We start from the raw sequence: 19,190 nt of genomic DNA on the forward strand, positions 1-19,190 counted from the left end.
ATCAACTTTTATTTGAATTTCTCATTTTTGAAATAAGTACTCGTAGATACGAATTAGTAATTTACTTAAACATGTGAGATGAACTATATCAGGCAACTTCTAATAACTTATTTCAGAAAAGTTGATGTTATGTTTGCTAAATTTCTCAATTTTATTTACAAGTCTCCAATTTAGTTGTAATTTTCATTCATTAGTTTAGTTTTATTATCTATAGCCCTGTCCAACTCATTGACTGAATGGTCAGCGTACTGGCCTTCGGTTCAGAGAGTCCCGGGTTCGATTCCCGGCCGGGTCGAGGATTTTAACCTTCATTGGTTAAATCCAGTGGCCCGGGGGCTGGGTCTTTGTCCTATCCCCAACATCCCTGCAACTTACACAGCCACGCAAAACACTATCCTCCACCACAATAACACGCAGTTACCTACACAAGGCAGATGCCGCCCACCCTTAACGAAGGGTCTGCCTTACAAGGGCTGCACTCGGCAAGAAATAGCCACACGAGATTATTTTCATTATTATTATTATTATTATTATTATTATTATTATTATTATTATTATCATCAATAGGTTTTGTAATTAGATAATTACTAATAGTAATAAATAATATATTTTCTATCATAATATAACTTACATACCGGTTTTATTTATTGTATTAATGTACTGTTTACGAATGTGTATACATCAGTATTCATGCTTGAACCAGGGAATTGACTTATGCCATTTGTTTTTTCCTCCAGTAAAACATCATGGTTCACATCTCCACCATAATCTGCTTCATTATTGCACTGGCTGCCGTCTTACTAAGTGCTGCAGGCAATGAACATAAGAAGATCCCCTACAATGGTAGCATGTATGGGAAACGAACTGTTCTTCTGGGTATGTACACGATAACTGTTCTAAATACATGACTTAAGTATTTTTTTAAAATTAACTAATCCAACCTTGTAATCACAAAAGTTTGTACCATCCTTATCACCTACTTAATCATTACGATCATCATCATCATCATCATCAATCTAGCAAATGTTAATTCTCTATTGTTTGGTATCAGTCAGTCACCACTGACCTACATTTAGGGCAGAAAATATCACAATTTGCAGATAATGTTGGAATTCAATAGGACAAATTGGATAAAAAAATATTCGTTTGTAGGAAGAGAAGTTAAGAATCGGAATAATTTACCAAGGGAGAGCCTAAGTTGGATTAAAATATTATATTCTTGATCCTAATTTTAATAAAACCTAAGGCACCGTCAACTTATTTTATTTTAACGTGCTACAACTCTGACACAAGAGTCGTCTACAGTTCGTTCTTAGCCATTCGACATTGCATGTTGTCATCTCTTAGGAGCAGAGAACTAGAACGTGGGGTTCAGTTTCATGCTTATCCTATAACGAACTACGTTGTGTGTGTGGCCATTATTGTGTAGAAACGTTACACTGAAGTGATTGTTTTACACTAGATCTGGTGGCTTTTCAAGTGACTAATTAACATTTGATAGGCCTATCGTGAAATGCTGGGCCACATCAAAGACAACACTGGGATGCTAATATTCATCGGACCGAGCTGGATAGCTGCAGTCGCTTAAGTGTGGCCAGTATCAAGTATTCGGGAAATAGTGGGTTCGAACCCCACTGTCGGCAGCCCTTAAAATGGTTTTCCTTGGTTTCCTATTTTCACACCAGGCAAATGCTGGGGTTGTACCTTAACTAAGGCCACAGCCACTTCCTTCCAAATCCTAGCCCCTTCCTGTTTCATCGTCGCAATAAGATCTGTCGGTGTCGGTGCAACGTAAAGCAAGTAGCAATATATATATATATATATATAGTATTTGGGAGCTGGGGAATAATAATTATAAATACTGAAAAAAAGAAAAGTCACGAGAGAATATCATCGAGGAACTTCTGAAGAGAATGAAATACAATACTTATTCCCAAATAAATGTACGATATAAAACTTTGACTGAATGATGCCAAATTTCCAGAAAATAGAAGTCAAATAATTAGAGCAGGCGAAGGACTGTCTGATCTTGTAATGATTAAGAGGGGTTACCTCAAAGCAGTATTATTGGACCTCTGTGTTTCTTAATGTATATATATGCATGATATGAGTAAAGCCCGGTCTAGAAAGCCAAGAATAACGGCCGAGAGGATTCCCCGTGCTGACCACACGACACCTCGTAATCTGCATGCCTTCGGGCTGAGCGGCGGTCGCTTGGTAGACCAAGGCCCCTCAGGGCTGTAGTACCATGAGTAAAGAACTGGAATAACAGACAATACTCTTTATGTAGTCCGCCTCTGTGGTGTAGTGGTTAGTGTGATTAGCTGCTACCTCCTGAGGCACGGGTTTGATTCCCGGCTCTGCCACGAAATTTGAAAAGTGGTACGAGGGCTGGAACGGGGTCCACTCAGCATCGGGAGGTCAACTGAGTAGAGGAGGGATCGATTCCCTCCTCAGCCATCCTGGAAGTGGTTTTCTGTGGTTTCCCACTTCTCCTCCAGGCACATGCCGGGATGGTATCTAACTTAAGGCCACGGCCACTTCCTTCCCTATTCCTTGTCTATCCTTTCCACACTTCCCATCCCCCACAAGGCCCCTGTTCAGCATAGCAGGTGAGGCCGCCTGGGCGAGGTACTGGCCATCCTCCCCAGTTGTATTCCCAGACCCAGAGTCTGAAGCTCCAGGACACTGCCCTTGAGGCGGTAGAGGTGAGATCCCTCGCTGAGTCCAAAGGAAAAACCGACCCTGGAGAGAAAACAGATTACGAACGAACGAACTCTTTATGTATGATGTTATACTGTATGGAGTAATAACTAAGTTACAGAATTTGAACGACTGCAAAATGGCTTTTACAAATTTATGAGATGGACAGCAGACAGCGGTCATGATGGTAAAATGGGTGAAAAGTCATGTAAGTTTTACCGACAGGGAAAGCCCTCTCAGTTTTAATTACTGTGCTGATTGGGTGATAGTACCTCATGGGGATCACCGTATATAACTAAATTTTAATATAAGGAATGATTTTCATTGGAAGTAATCACAAAAACGAGGTTATTGAGAAAGGATTCAGTTTTCTTCATATGGTTATGATGGTATTCAGGCGTTGTAGTAAGTAGGTAAAGGAGAGGGCGTAAAAGTCGGTGGTAAGACCCCAATTCGTGTATTGTTCTCGTGTATGGGATCCTCACCAGGACTGCCTGATTCGAGAACTGGAAAAGATCCAAAGAAAAACAGTACGATTTGTTCTGGCTTATTTGGGACAAACGAGTAGTATTACAAAAATATTGCAAACTTTGAGCTGGGAAGTCTTGGGGCTTAGGAGACGCCCTGCTCGACTAAGCGGAATGTTCCGAGCTGTCTGTGGAGAGATGCATGGAATAACATGTGTGAACAAACAAGCTTGACTAGAGATTTTAAAGGTAGGGAAAATTTAGGGATGTTTGATACATTTCCAACTTATTTGGTATATCATTCAAGAAAAGGCTGGTAAACAAACTACAGGGAATCTGTCACACTGGCCACAGCCCTAAGTGTAGATCAGTGATGATGAGGACGAATGATGTCTACCTTGAATAGATAAGCATGGTACGGCCTTTAATTGATTGGTGAATCACTGGATAGTTTGTACTTTTAAGTAAAACATTGATTTATATTAAACGATATTCAATTCTCTTGTGTATAAAACGATGACTGTACTAAGAGGGAATGGTTTTTCATGTGACTTTAGACTACGACGCAGCCGCCAAGGCCTTAGCTGCAGTCTGTGAAGTAGCAACAGAGGCATGCCTACCATGGAGCTCACAGCCAGACAAGTGAAGAGGAGTTGGATAGGTAAAGATATTATTAATTTTAGGCTTGATGTGAAGTCCAGTCCAAGTAATAATTCACTCAGGTATTCAGTCCTGTGTAGTGATAATATTAATGTATAGTTAAGATACAGTGAGCAGTAATAGATAAATATGCTATTCATTCAAGGGAAGTCTGATCTTTGAGACTAATACACTGCGAAATTTACTGTGGAATCATGACGTATTATAGTAGAAGTCCTTGTACCGTTTTAAAAGGAAATTGCGGTGCATCTGGAGGGTGGTACGTGCCTCAATATTCGCAGGCTTGACAACCTGTAATAGCTGAAGACGACATGGTTGCCCTTTGAGTCATGTCACTTTTTACAACGTCATCTCCATAGTTCTAGTTCACACCTACAGTATCCAGTCACATGAGTAATTTTAGGACTGCACTAGAACGTTATAGTGGTGCATCTGAATACCCTGTACCTTATGTGACAGTCACGGTCACCCATTCTATGAAATTGTTTTAAACCACAGCCGAATGTAGTTGTCAGATGATTGACCACCCTGTAAAGTTGCGGAACTGTAACTATTGAAGGTTACTTCACAAGTTGTGAAAAACATAAAATTCTCAGAAGAGTCGTTATCTAAGCCAAAAGGAAGGTCAGAGACAAATTACGAACCTCCAGTTTCCCTCTTTCATTCCTAGTAGAAGTTAAAAGCTAATATTATTTAAGTAGTCATCTAAAACCAATTCATTCTACAATGTTTTTCGATTCAGTTCTACATTTCATGCTTGTATGTTTCTAGGTTATGCAAAAATGAAATTCTTCTTTAGTTTCACAACTACTTCTTAAGATAAACAACACAGTCGCTGATTCTTTATAATCATGTTTTTTAGTTCTTTGGTCATGATCATTTTTTACTTTCTTGTATTGTTTAGTAAAAATACTGGAAATGTTTCTCATGACTATATGTTGATTGTAGATCTAAAGGCGAAAACCTAAAAGCCAAAACAAAATGGTTACAATATTGCGATGTGCTGCCGTTTCTTGCATGCGCGCTCTTTCTTAGTCTTCCCAAATTTCTCGAATTCTCTGAGTCTTCTCCCTCACAATGTTTTCCGCGTGGTGCACGGTATGCTTTCCTTTATGCTGATTGTCAATTCTACTGGTCGAAGGTGTCGTTATGTGGACACGTTGATTGATGCTGTGTCCACTCTCAGAGGCTCTAGCTAAAATTTCTTGGGCCTTCCACGAGAATAGTTTCCATCTAGGTGAACGTAAAATGTTGTTTTTACCACAAATTGCTTAACGCTGTGCATGACGACACTGCACCAGCGCATACCATCTTTATCTTGATGGGCTCCACTCCCATATCCTCTCGTAAATCATCGTTTTGAAAGGTTTCAGAGCATAAGACCCAGTGTCCACAGTGCATACGCCTTTCCATGCGAAATCAACTTTTATCATGTTTTGCAGAGGCAGGTCAGCATTCAGACATATAGAGAGCAACTTGGCGCACGACGTTCTTGCAGACTTCGACATTCAGGAGAACAGACATCCAGTGATCACATAGGACTCCAGCGACGTGCCTCAATTTCATACAGGTCACATTTACATGTTGCTAGGGCGTCTGGAAATGTGTCACAATATGCAGAAATGAGCAAGCTAAGGTATTTGGTTTTTCTAACACTGTTCAACTCTGGGCGATGACTTCGATATGGTTCCATCCCTCAAGAGTCCGCACTCCATTATACTACATTTCCATGGAGCGTTTTCCGTCAACCAATCGTGTCATTCCAGAACATGGCCTTCAACACTCCGGCAATCTTCATGAGGCACGGAAATGCCGTCAGTATCTTCAACTTCTCCGAAGATTCTTAAATTGGAGTAGTTCGTGATAGTGTAGGGAGTATCCAGTAATTTACAGCTTTCAGCTTATAATTATCTTCTTTATTACTCATTTAAGACTCAATCCCACTTATAAGAAATTAGTATGACCTGTCACTGAATATTTCACTAAATTTTAAGACTTCAATTCAACTGTACTTTGAAGTAACCGAAAGAACTGACAAGCTCAATTAGATGTACAAGTTTCCCTTCGTTTGCCGAAAAATATCATAACTACACAGTTGTTGCTGTCACTTGAATCCTAGATGCCATCTATTTTAATCTATCCTATTGTGATCTGTTCTCTACTTTTTGTTCATCAACGATCACTTAAGTCAGGGATGTCAAACGTACGGCCCGCGGTATCATTCCAAATGCACTGCCATTTATTATATTCTAACTGTATGGGTAATAGGAAATAATCATAAAATAAAATATATTTTCTTTGGCAGGTATTAGAAATTAATATTATTATAATAAAGACGAATGCTAGATTCAAATATATTAATGAAATCAACAGTGTTGTCTTCCATTCTACCGTATGAGGTACTGAAACATGGTCACTACTAGAAAGACGAAACTAGCACGTAATTCACTCTGGTATACTTTCAATGCTCGGTAGCACATACTGTATATTTGGAAATAGTTTCTCTCTCTTAAAGCGGAAGAAACAAACTTGAGAAGACAGCTTATAGATGATCATTTAAGAAAGTTACGAGAATAGTATAAGGTAAAACAAAACACCACAGTTTGAGCAACTGGTAGGCGAAAAATGATGCCAGGCCTCCAGTATAAGATAGTTCTTTCACTTTATATGCCAATGAAAATTTTTGAAATTGTATTTTCAAGTTGTATGTAAATGATTTTAACTCAAAGATTTTTGACCATCTTTAGCTATGCAAGATTGTGTGCTCTTTCTCCCTAACAAAATTTTGTGGTCTTTCCGTAGTTCTATTGTTCATGACCGGAATACTCAGTGTGTTCTACGAGTGAATGATATTCAATTTTATGGTCCAATCGATAACATTTATGAGCTCACTTGAGAACCCTCATACTTTACTCTAAACAAGTTAATATTCTATTGTTATTCTGTTCTAGGTGTATGTCTTCAACTACTTGGAAAATATCAAGACATGGACTGGCCCCAAATAACAAAACCAATAGAGAATCGATGTTGTAAAACCGCTACCTCAATAAATATCATGAAATAGAAATCCATGAACGTGACTACATTTATTTCAGTCCTTACCTACATGTACAGTACATTTCATTCTGGTCAGTTGGAGAGAATTAATGCATATGCAGGTGCTATTTTTGTTTTTGGAGGTGGCTGTTTCCTGTTTAATGGTTCTGTATTGAACCAATAATTCTATGGTAAGTTCAAGGGTTCAGTAAATTCAAAACATGAAATCAATTCATACATAATGAGCGTTCACAGGCTTCTAGAAAGTTAAAATGAAATTAGTTTTCGTAGTACAAAATCAGACATATTTGACACATTTCAAATGAAAGTAATGTTTCTAGACTCGAAATACGGATATTTAATTTAAACTCTAATGCAGAATAATTAAGTAGAAAATTCTTGGTGATTCTTGCGAGTATATTTCTCAAATAATTTTATGTATATCCAATACTTTTCAAGTGGTTACATTGAAAGTTTGCCATTGTTTCCAGCCACTTCAAGGGTCTAACTGTAATACTACCTTCTTCATCGTTTCCTGTCATTCCACCAGCTCTTCATCGACGCTCTTCACCAGTCCCCTTCTCTCTTCTCAACACAGCTCGTCACTCCCTTGAGCCATGTGCCTCTTAGATTCTTGCCACCCACTTCCATTTCGTATATTCTCTTGGGTCTCCTCGAGTCCTCCATTGTTTGACATGCTTATACCAGTTAAGATAACATTTCTGTATTTTCTCTTGTGATAGATCCTCATTCAGTATCCCCCCCCCCTCCTCTCTAATGTCTTACTCCGTCCCTTCCTGTAGTTTCTATTCTGTTCTCAAGCTCGCATGTACTTTGCCAATACCTCTTCCTTCCATTACTCAAGTATCTGACATAGGTTAATACTGGAACAACATTGTACGTTTGATACAATCCTCTTCCTATTTGGGGGGCACATTATTGCGGCCTCTAGTGCTTGTAAGAAATGTATGTGCCTGTTTTACCCATTCATAGACATCTATTATACTTCCCAAGTATCTGAAACTTCCTGCTGCCATCAGTACATATCCTCCATGCAGTATGCCTATCGCAAGTAGGGCTTTCTTCCTTGTTGTCATCAGAAACTCAGTTTTATGTACAATGATTTCATCCCATACTATTCTACTGCTTCTATCGATGCGTTCATCTAATCCTGTGCTTCCTCCTCTTTATTACTTTTTCCATTACGTCATCTGCAAAACCATCGCCTTTATCTTTCCTTCCCAGTTAGTCTTGTTACTGTCATCTTTAGCTCATTCATCTTAACAAAAAGCAGTGGTAAACGAGCATTCCTTTGCTTTAAACCATGTATTTTCTCTAGGCGCACTATCTTGATAAATCTCCTTCAATCCTCCGACGATACGCTTCTCGGGTGCCTTGAATTTCCAGAGTTTTCCATGTGCAGCTTCTACGCACGCACTCCTGTGTGTCGTTAAGGAAGACTATCGGTAGTTCCGTGTTGTTTTCATACTGGCACTCTTGCAGATGCCCGACTGAAAAATATATGTACATTTTGGACCTTCCTGACCTGCAGTCTCCCCTCCAGTTTTGTTATAATTCTTCTCTCTAATAAAATTAAAGAACCGCACCTTGGCTTTCAAATATACTCACTACTGTCTATTAACCTTCACGAATGCGGTATAAGCTGGACAGATATGGCAGACAGCTCATACGCTATACTCCTTTCATTGTCAAACTCTTCAGGCTGGTTCAGATATGTTTCAAATCTGGCAGTTGGATTTGATTTCAGTTCCGTTCTGGTCTGATGGTCGATAATAATATTCTCCATACTTTTCGCAAGATCATTAGATGACAAGTTCGGCTCCATGGCTAAATGGTTAGTGTGCTGGCCTTTGGACACAGGTGTCCCGGGTTCGATTCCCGGCAGATTCGAGAATTTTAACCACCATTGGTTAATTTCTCTAGCACGGGGACTGGGTGTATGTGTAGTCTTCACCATCATTTCATCCTCAACATGACGCTCAGGTCGCCTAAGGGCGTCAAATCGAAAAACCTGCACCTGGCGAGCCGAAAATGTCCTCGGACACTCCCAGCACTAAAAGCCATACGCCATTTCATTTCATTAGATAACAGGCAAGAGCATAAATTTGGGAAAATATTAATTTACAGAATGAGGAGTAAGTGATTGGAGTAAATTATTAAGGCAATGTACAATTAATTTCCAAGCTCTTCGGAAATGTTTAAGAAAAAGATAGGTGAACAGTTGATAGCTAATCTCCCACCTGCGCGACAGCCCTAAATTCAGATGATTGATTGATTGATTGATTGATTAATTGATTGATTGATTGATTGATTGATTGATTGATTGATTGATTGATTGATTGATTGATTGATTGATTGATTGATTGATTGGATTGATTGATTGATTGATTGATTGATTGATTGATTGATTAATTGATTGATCGATCTTCCTCGTACACTTGTCAGTGTGAAGACTTTAGTCTATAGCTACTGTTAGTTTTACTTTATGGTGTTCTACGTGCCATTGTCCGCGTGTAATTTCATTTCACTGATATTCTGTATGGTGCAGAAATAGAAGTGTGTAGATTCAGTGAATGTGTTCGGAATAGATTAAAAGTACCACTCCCTCTGATATTGACTGTAAGACTAATCTTTACAAAAATTGACATATACAGGTTACCCGTTTCCATCTGACTGCGACTCATAGGATTTCCTAGGAGATTTACAGCAAGGGAGAGAGATATACAATGCCAAGCCGTTACTTAAAGAACAAAGAGATTTCTTTGCACGTCGCAATTTATAAAGAACATTATTACAGTACGTGGTGTTGTTCATTCACTGATTCGTCTGTAGCTCCTTTCAATGTTTCCATCATGTTAATATAAGATAACAACCGAGTTATCTCTGCACGGTGCAGGTGGAAATCTGTATAGCAGTTCATGTCTTGGTTTAACATAGAAACACTTCAGATTATTCGCAAAATACAAATGTGAACCCACCACACGCTGGAAACTTGCATCGGCTTCATATCATATTCCAGCTGGCCACTGATCAGTTAGTTCTGAATCTTCAAAATATGGCTTTTTTTTCTTTTGCTAGTCGCTTTATGTCGCACCGACACAGATAGGTCTTATGGCGTCGATGGGACAGGGAAAGGCTAGGAGTGGGAAGGAAGCGGCCGTGCCCTTAATTAAGGTACAGTCCCAGCATTTGCCTGGTGTGAAAATGGGAAACCACGGAAAACCATTTTTAGGGCTGCCGACAGTGGGGTTCGATATCGCGACATGATGCATATCGCGACATGATGCTATATTTATGGCCTATTCTATTAAAAGTCCCAAGTTCAAATCGAAAATAATTTCATATAGAGATCTACGAAGAATTGATAAGATTAAACTTTTACAAGACGCATTTGCAGTGCCATGGCATGACATATTTAAACTTAAAGACATAAATGACAAAGTGACTCTCTTCAATCAACATATGACTGAACTGTACGATAGACACGCCCCTGAAAAGAAGGCTCGAGTTACGCGGAAGCCAGCTCCTTGTCTCTCAGATGAGATTAGAGCACTAATGGCTGAACGCGATGCTGATTATAGACGAGTTAAGAAACATTGCACTCCTGACAATCTACTGAACTATAAGAGACTGAGAAACGCTACGACCCAACAGATTAGAAATGCGAAACTACGACACGCTCACAGTTTAATTCAACCAAATGTTTCAACAGCTGTATTGTGGAAATCCATAAAGAGCTTTGGAATTACCAAAGGACGAGACGATGACGAAATAAATATACCCTTGGAAAAACTGAACGATCATTTTTCATCTAACTGCACATTAAATGCAGCGCTGAAACAGGAAGTTCTAGACGGGAATTATGCAAAGACGCGAGCAGATAGAGAAAACTTCTACTTCCGTCCAGCAACCCACTCAGAAGTCAGGTTTGCTATAAATCGGATAACATCAACGGCAAAAGGAAATGACAGTATAGGAATAGAGATGATAAAATTATTCTGGATGTGATATTACCTGCACTAATTAACATATTTAACTCTTCCCTTGTAGACAGCACATTTCCCGAAATATGGAAAGCGGGCATTATACGTCCTCTAAAAAAAGTAGCTTCCCCTTCTGAACCATCTGACTACAGAGCCATCTGCATACTTTCTGCTTTATCCAAAGCGCTAGAGTTCATCGCTCATAGACAAATAACAGACTACATGACGACTTACAACTTATTTGACCCACTACAATCTGGTTTTCGCCAAGCACACAGTACTACAACGGCACTACTGAAGGTCACAGAATACATCCGAGAAGCTATGAACAACAAGGAAGTGACAGTTTTAATACTCCTAGATTTTAGCAAAGCTTTTGACTCTGTTGACATTAATATTTTGCTCTCGAAATTGTATTTCCTACATTTCTTGGACAGCGCCCTCCTTCGGTTGCATTCCTACCTGCATAGCCGTCGGCAGTGTGTTACAGATAGAATAAACAAATCAACTTGGCGGTCTGTGCAGTGTGGTGTGCCCCAAGGGTCAGTGTTAGGACCCCTTCTTTTTTCTATTTATATTAATGATGTCTCCCAAAACCTAACGCACTGCAAATACCATATTTATGCTGATGATGTACAAATGTACCTCCATACATCTCCAAATCTAATACTTTCGGCCATAGACAAAATCAATCAGGATCTAACATCGTTTTCTTCTTAGTCTTTGAGATGTGGGCTTAGGTTAAACCCAGCAAAAACGCAAAACATCATCCTTGGATACCCAAAACTACTCACGAAGATCAATCGACCGGAGATTCCATCTATAAGGTTGTGTAATACTAACATACCATTCATGTCATCAGTAAAAGTCCTAGGCATTACTTTCGATGATGACATGTCATGGAAAACGCATATCACGAATATCTCCCAGAAAATATTCTCTGCATTGTACATGCTGCGCGGGTATAAATACTTATTTCCTGAAAAACTCAAAAAGTGCTGGTAGAAAGTCTGGTTTTCCCTCATTTCGACTATTGTGACGCGATTTATAGAGGCGCTCGAGGCAAGTTATTGAGTAGATTACAACGTGATCGAAATGCTTGTGTGAGATAGTCTGTAACCTACGGTACTATGACCACGTAACTCCTTCATATAACCATCTATCTTGGCCCCGACTAGAAATCCGTCGCACTGTGCATTCCCTATGCCATCTTCATAAAATCATTCATTCTTCACAACCATTTTACCTTACTTTATATTTCAAATACTTATCCTCTTATCACAGTCTTAACACCAGATCCACTAATAATTCCATCCGTGCTTTACCTACCCATAGAACTGCCATCTATGATAAATCATTCACAGTAATTGCCTGCCGTGAGTGGAACCTCCTTCCCGAAAATATCAGGGGGTTAAGCGCTATTCGCACTTTCAAGGAAGCACTTTGGAGACATTTTATGCACCAGTAAGGATCATCTGTAAACTTGATGCTGCTACTTACAACCATTCTATTGTTATGCATGTCCTGGTAGAGAGTCTAAAAATTCTTATCCGATTTGTCTTTAAAATCAAATTTTATGTACTGCCTTTTTTTTACATGTAGGATATTAGTTTTAAGAATTTATCCCTTTTTATATCTGATTTATTTAATCTTAATTTAATCTTAATTTATTAATTTAATCTTCATTCATTTCATCTTAATGTAATCTCATCATTCTTGTATTATTATTAATTTAATTTGTATTAGATCTAGTTATTGTAAGTAATACAATGCAATATATGTATATTTCAGTTCCTGGTTAGATGGAAGAGAAGGCCTGAAGGCCTTAATCTTGATAGGTAAAATAAAACATTACTAAACTAAACCTACTATCTCCCGAATTCTGGATACTGGCCATACTTAAGCGATTGCAGCTATCGAGCTCGGTAAATATGGCTTTAGTGAGACAAAATAATTTCCAAATTTCAACTCAATGCAGTATGTTCTAACCTGATTCCGCCCCTCAGTAGATACCCCAGTAAATCCAGTGTTCAGACAGCCACTGAGCAACCACTATCAAAGATACGATTTGCCAAATATACCACACCACTCATATAAAATGTTCTTGTGGTTGCCCGCTACATGATAATCACCATTAACATCAAAGTAACAATACTTTTCCCATTATGTACCAGAAATGTTCCTTAAGCAAAGCCCTGCTGGATGTAACGCTGGTCTGAAGATGTGAACAAAGTGCACTAGGCCTCAGCCTATCGAACTGAGTATGAAGGAGAGTTGAAGTCTCACACTCAAGTCATTCCGGAAAAGAAAGGTCTTCTGCAGTTTTACAAATCAACCCACAGCGAACATCGGGATGATCCTAGCTCCTAGTTAAGTATAAATAGCTTCACTAGATCTACACACTTTACTGGCTGTGATGCCGTTCACAAACTGATTTTTCTACAATTTGTGATACAGCACTTGACAAACTATTCTGGAAAATAAAGCTCACACGTTTTCAAGATTGAATGTGAAGTAAGTAATCACTGATATGAAAAGAGCATTGCAAAGAAGCCTATATGTGAGTCGAACCAGTCATATTACAGTCATAAGAACGTAAAAGATGCCAACTTACTGTGTTTGCCACTTTGCGAATTCGGAACGATGAAGGTATCGGGTTACCGTTGAACCCCGCCGCCATTCGCAGGACTTGTTCTGCGTGCTCGGCGTGTTCCATACAGAGCAACCACTGGGGAGACTCAGGGATGAATCTGCAAGAGGAAGGTTGTAGCCATTACTGCCTACAGTGGAGTAGAACCTCTCATATCCAACTACCCGCTGTCCACGTCATAGCATGATAATGAATCATCATAGCTCATTATTTTCCTGTCATAAGATAACGAACGGTGGACTACTGACGGTAAAGAAGATACAGACAATGAAAGTAAAGAAAGAAAGGAAAGAAAGAAATAAATAAAGAAAGAAAGAAAGAAAGAAAGAAAGAAAGAAAGAAAGAAAGTAAAAGATTGGTCATTCTGCGGTCAACGAAGCGTTCATGGTCCCGCATACAGCAGCAGTGTCTATCGACCTATTGGGGGTAAAGAAATGAAGAAATGCATCTGCAAAATCAGGAAGCAAAATATACATTATTTTTAACAAATTGTTTTACGTCGCACCGGTACAGATAGGTCTCATGGAAATGATGGGATTGGAAAGGTGTAGGAGTGGGGAGTAAACGGCCGTGGCCTTAATAAAATAAAGCCCAAGCATTTGCCTGGTGTGGAATGGGAAACCAAGGAAAACCCATTTGCCTGGTGTGGAAATGGAAAACCAAGGAAAACCATCTTCAAGACCGCCGACAGTGGGGGTCGAATCCACTATCTCCCGACTCAAGCTGATAGCTACGTGACTCAAACCACTCGACCTTCTGCTCTGTCGAAATAAGAATAAGAAGAAGAAGAAATAATTTGGAGACATTTTTAAGAGAATTCATTTGTGTAAAGTAATCTTTATACTGTAGTGTCACTTTTGAGATTGTATCTAATGACCAGTACCCCACCTGGTAGCTATGATCGTTAAGGCATCAAGTCTGTATGGACTGACAGCGTGGTTAATCCGGTTTGAATCCCAATGGTCGAAAACATTTCACCATCAGAATGCTGGCCGGCAGGGTAGGAAACGTGGTGGTATAAAATTTCTAACCACTAGATGGCGTGCCAAAAGCCTGGATTCAATTCCAAACGTCCCCGCAGACGGACAGACAGACCACGCGTCTCAATGGATATGCGGGCGGGAGCCCGGATCCTTTGAGCCATGTTAGCCCTTCAACCTACCCGGTCTTGAGTGCTGCTTGCGGCAAATTAATTACTGGGCTGCAGTGATGTGTGTGGTGGTGGTACCTTGAACGGAATCGGACTGGTCAGAATAAGACCTGCACCCCTAGGGGTGAATTACACTAGGATGGACTTAGGTCTTTTGTAGCGAAGACCGTCAGTTTCATAATTTCCTAAGGAGGAGATGAGGGGATTTGGGTTGGATTCAAGACCTGGATAAAATTTCTTGGCGGATTTTACTATCCTTGGATAGACTTCCTGAATGTTAAGATCAGAGTGAATGTCACGATTCCGTTCAAACCACTGAGCACCTGCGATCATGCGAAGAGCACGAACTTGTTGCAGGTGCGTATTGGCTGCGATCCCCCAAACGGACTGGCATACTCGAGGATAGGCAGAATGGAGGATTTATATAACAGGAGCCTGTCTTCTAAATTGAGCCCATTGTCGGCTTTCATGAGAGGAACAATTTCATAAAGATGGCGATATGCCTGGGCCGAAATTCTGGCGACATGATGTTTAAAAGTTAGACCTGTGTCAAGGGAAACACCCAGGTATTTAGTAACATCAGACCACCGAATCACTTCACCAAAAAGGATCAGTGGTTGAGGGTCAGTCCTAAAACGTTTAGAAAAGAAGTGGCACAACTCGTATTGACATTAATTTTGATTCTCCACTGTCGAAGCCAAGGTTCGATAGTGGAGAGGGCTTCTTGGAGATAATTTTGAACTATGGGTAGCTGTCAGGAGACAGCAGAAATAGCAGCGTCATCTGCGTAAATGTAGACATTCACGCGCAGAGGACGGGGTAATAAGGAGTGAGGATATATAGTGCTATTGATGGTAATTCGTTCGCCGGGGACACGGGGCTACTCGACAGGAGTAGGCTATGTCTTGGCACCGGTTTTTACCGTCCCCTTCCCTACTATCATTATCACATCATTTATTTAATCTCATTAACTCCTCTAATGAGGTTGACGTCAGGAAAAGCATCCGGTCGTAAAAACTCGCCACGAAGTTTCATATCACTTCATATCCAACCCCGTAGATAAACATATATGCATACATACATACAGTACGTGGTATAATGACTAGTAGTCCCACAGAAACCTAGTGAGAGGCTGCGTAATTTGTGTCACGATGTTGTGAGCTTGCATTCGTCGGGAGATAGTAGGTTCGAGCCTCACTGTCGGCAGCCCTGAAAATGGCTTTCCGTGGTTTCCTCTTTTAACACCAGGCAAATGCTGGGGCTGTACCTTAATTAATGCTATGCCCACTTCCTTCCCACTCGTAGCCCTTTCCTATCCTATCGTCGCCATAAAACATATCCGCGTTAGTGCGACGTATATTTGGAAACATACAGAACAGTACTCCTATTTAATTAATCACACACCGAGTGGGTTGGTCGTGAAGTTATGGTCACGTAGATGTGAGATTGCTTCGAATCCCACCATCGACAGCCCTAAAGATGGTTTTCCGTGGTTTCCCTTTTTAACGCCAGGCAAATGTTGGGGCTGTACCTTAATTAAGGCCACGGCCACTTCCTTCCCACTTCGTAGCCCTTTCCTGTCTCATCGTTGCCATAAGACCTATCCGCGTCGGTGCGACGTAAATAAAATTGAAAATAATACAGAACAGTACTTTTTTTAATTAATCATACACCAAGCGGGTTGGCCATAAAGTTAGGGTCACGAAGCTGTGGGTTTGCTTTCAGGAGATGGTGGGTTTGAATCCCATTATCGGTAGCCCTAAAGATGGTTTTTCATTGTTTCCCGTTTTAACACCAGGCAAATGCTGAGGTTGTACCTTAATTAAGGCCATGGCCGATACCATCCCAATCCTAACCCTGTTCCATCATTGCGTCGCCGAAAACCTTCCATTGTTAGTGCGACGTTAAACCACTAGCAATTATAATTAAACATACGAAGGAATATTTATTTAAATATACAAAAATTTAACATGCTAAGGAATATTTACTTAAATATAGAATAATTAAACATTACTAAGGAATACTTACTTAAATATTCAATAATTAAACAAACGGAGGAATATTTATTTAAATATACAATAATTAAACATTACGAAATAATATGTATTTAAAAATACAATAATTAATCATACGAACGAACATTTATTTAATAATACAATAATTAAACATTATGAAAGAATATTTGTTTAAATATGCAACACTACAGTTAATGCAATAATAAGTTACTATGAAACTTTTGCACAAAATTTTCTGTCTCATAATAAAGGTTTGTATTTGTTACTCGGGTTGTCCGACCGTTACTATGTAGCGATGACGTCGTGGTCCGTAAGTTAGGGACACTGTAAACATGCACATTTAGAATGGGGTAGGGTCACTACGTCGCCACAATACCTAACACACGCCCTCCAAAGCTAGTGATGTCATATCAGCTGTCAGGATGTATCGTCTGATTGGCGGATCTGATAACGTATTTTTCACAACGGCCCACAACATTTTGAACGAAGGCATGATTCTGGCTAGAGAGTTCCCAGAAAAGAGAAAGAAAAATACAGAAGAAATTACTACCAGGTACTGTCACAAAAAAGTAGTTTTGTGACAGCTGAGCTCTTGGGTCTAGAACTACTCTTCAGCCAAATAACAACAGTTAATCCACAACTTCGGTGCACTCGAAAGATGATCATTATTCACAACCTGGCTTCATATGATGAACAAGTGATCAAACATGACACGTATCCCGAACATATTTCAGCCTTCATTCGTCCTGCCCCAGCATCTGTCTTGTTGAAGCCATATACACTTTGAATCAAAGTATTTATCTACAAGTACAGCAACCTCCCAATTATCCGTAACCTAATAATGTGCGTTACGGAGTTATCCGTGGAATGCAGAGGTGAAAGAAGGTGCGGGCTGGAATGGGTCTAACTACAAGTCCGAAAGATGAATTAAAATTTCAATAAAGGTTATATTTTCGATAGACAACAAGATTTAACACATTTTCACTAGGTGAAATAACAATTAAAAAAACACGGGTACACTGATAACTTTACAAACGAAAGCACAAGTTTTGGGGTCTTTACAAGTTCTGGCTTCGAGCCTCAGTTACTCAACCCTTGAGCTAATAGCCCAACATTACCAAGGTACACTCATTTATTCAAAGGGCAGAAAACCCCTTCATTCAAGGAGCACTTGCTCCTAACTTTTAACCTCAAGCCTCCCAGAGGCACTTTTCAAACACAAGAAAGAGCTGAGCCGCTCTCAATTTTTCAAGCCTATTAAAGGCAATACCAGACTTTACAAAAACTTGTCATCGAGGCACAACTTACAGGAATTAAACAGGGGTATCTCGTACCCAGCCTACAGGGCCTTAAAAGAAAAATAATAGGTTGATTAAATGGCCCAAAATACCAAGATGAATAGAGGCGTTGCTTGCACTCCTACATGAAACTTTATAAAACCTAAGGGGCACTAGGCCGATGATACAGGGGCTATTCCCAAACTAGAGAGGTGACTCGTATAAGAAAATTTTAATACGTTAAGGGTAGAAAATCGGTTATGAAAACGTAGTCACCTCAACTCAAAATGAAGGGGAGCTCGAGAGGGTAAAGCACTCTCTATCCCCGATTTACAGTTAAAATAATAAGAAACTTTTATATAAGCCAGCACTAAGTTACATTTTTCGAAAGATAGGTTACATTGGAAAGGTTTCGGACCTTCCCCGAGGGCTAAACTGCTGAGCTAGCAAGAAATAAAGATGTTAAAAGGCCATTACCTTGTAGAAGAGCTGCTGGCGGATGAAAGAGGCGCTTCCCGCTTCCTGCTATACTTCCATACACTAAGCTAGATGTTGTTCGAGTGGCGAAGAGCCAGGAAAATCAGCAGTTTTTATACTCCCGGGGAAGATTTGAGACCTTTCAGGAATAATTAAGACACACCCACAGTCGTTTATTGGGTAGGTTACAGTTACTCATCCAAATCGAAGAAGAAAGACACGATTGGTTAAAAATTAATTACAGAAATTCTGGATTGGCTAAGTTCAAAACTGGCGGAAAGAAAAGATTTATATTGCCAACCCACAAATGAAAGAACGAAATTTAGTAAAGAACAAACTTATGAATACAAAATATATTCAAGAAAAGTTCCTTCACTTCGCACCAGGGTGCATGATCATAGTTTTTGGTAGAGACATCTGTGAGAGAATGTCCACACTTCTTGATAATTAGTAAACAAAAACAATTCGAAATTAACACAGTGACATCTTCTGATAAACGGTTGAATTAATTCAGTTCAAAGTTCAGTGTTTCAGCTGTAGAGGAGTACTTTAAGGCGGAAAATTCAAATGTGCGGCGTATAGGTGTACCAACCGGTACAATGTGAAATGTGGATTTTCCATATGCAACTATAAACCCTCAAATGCCCGTCTGGTGGCCATGAGTTAAGGTGCTGAAGTCTAAATCGTCGAACACGGTGGTTAACCGGTTCGTATCCCGTTGGTCGAAAATATTTTTATCATCGAAATGTTG

The 19,190-nt window shown here is 39.7% G+C and overlaps 1 long non-coding RNA gene across 1 annotated transcript; it reads left to right on the forward strand.

Annotated features, from left to right (window-relative positions):
• The first annotated feature begins 740 nt into the window (after positions 1-740).
• Positions 741-6,900, forward strand: LOC136867001 (uncharacterized). The gene is made up of 3 exons (XR_010859604.2): positions 741-876; positions 3,728-3,831; positions 6,782-6,900. It is a non-coding gene; the product is annotated as an uncharacterized lncRNA (long non-coding RNA).
• The last annotated feature ends 12,290 nt before the right edge of the window (positions 6,901-19,190 follow it).

This window comes from Anabrus simplex, chromosome 3 (genome assembly GCF_040414725.1).
Source record: "Anabrus simplex isolate iqAnaSimp1 chromosome 3, ASM4041472v1, whole genome shotgun sequence".
NCBI classification, from domain to species: Eukaryota; Metazoa; Arthropoda; class Insecta; order Orthoptera; family Tettigoniidae; genus Anabrus; species Anabrus simplex.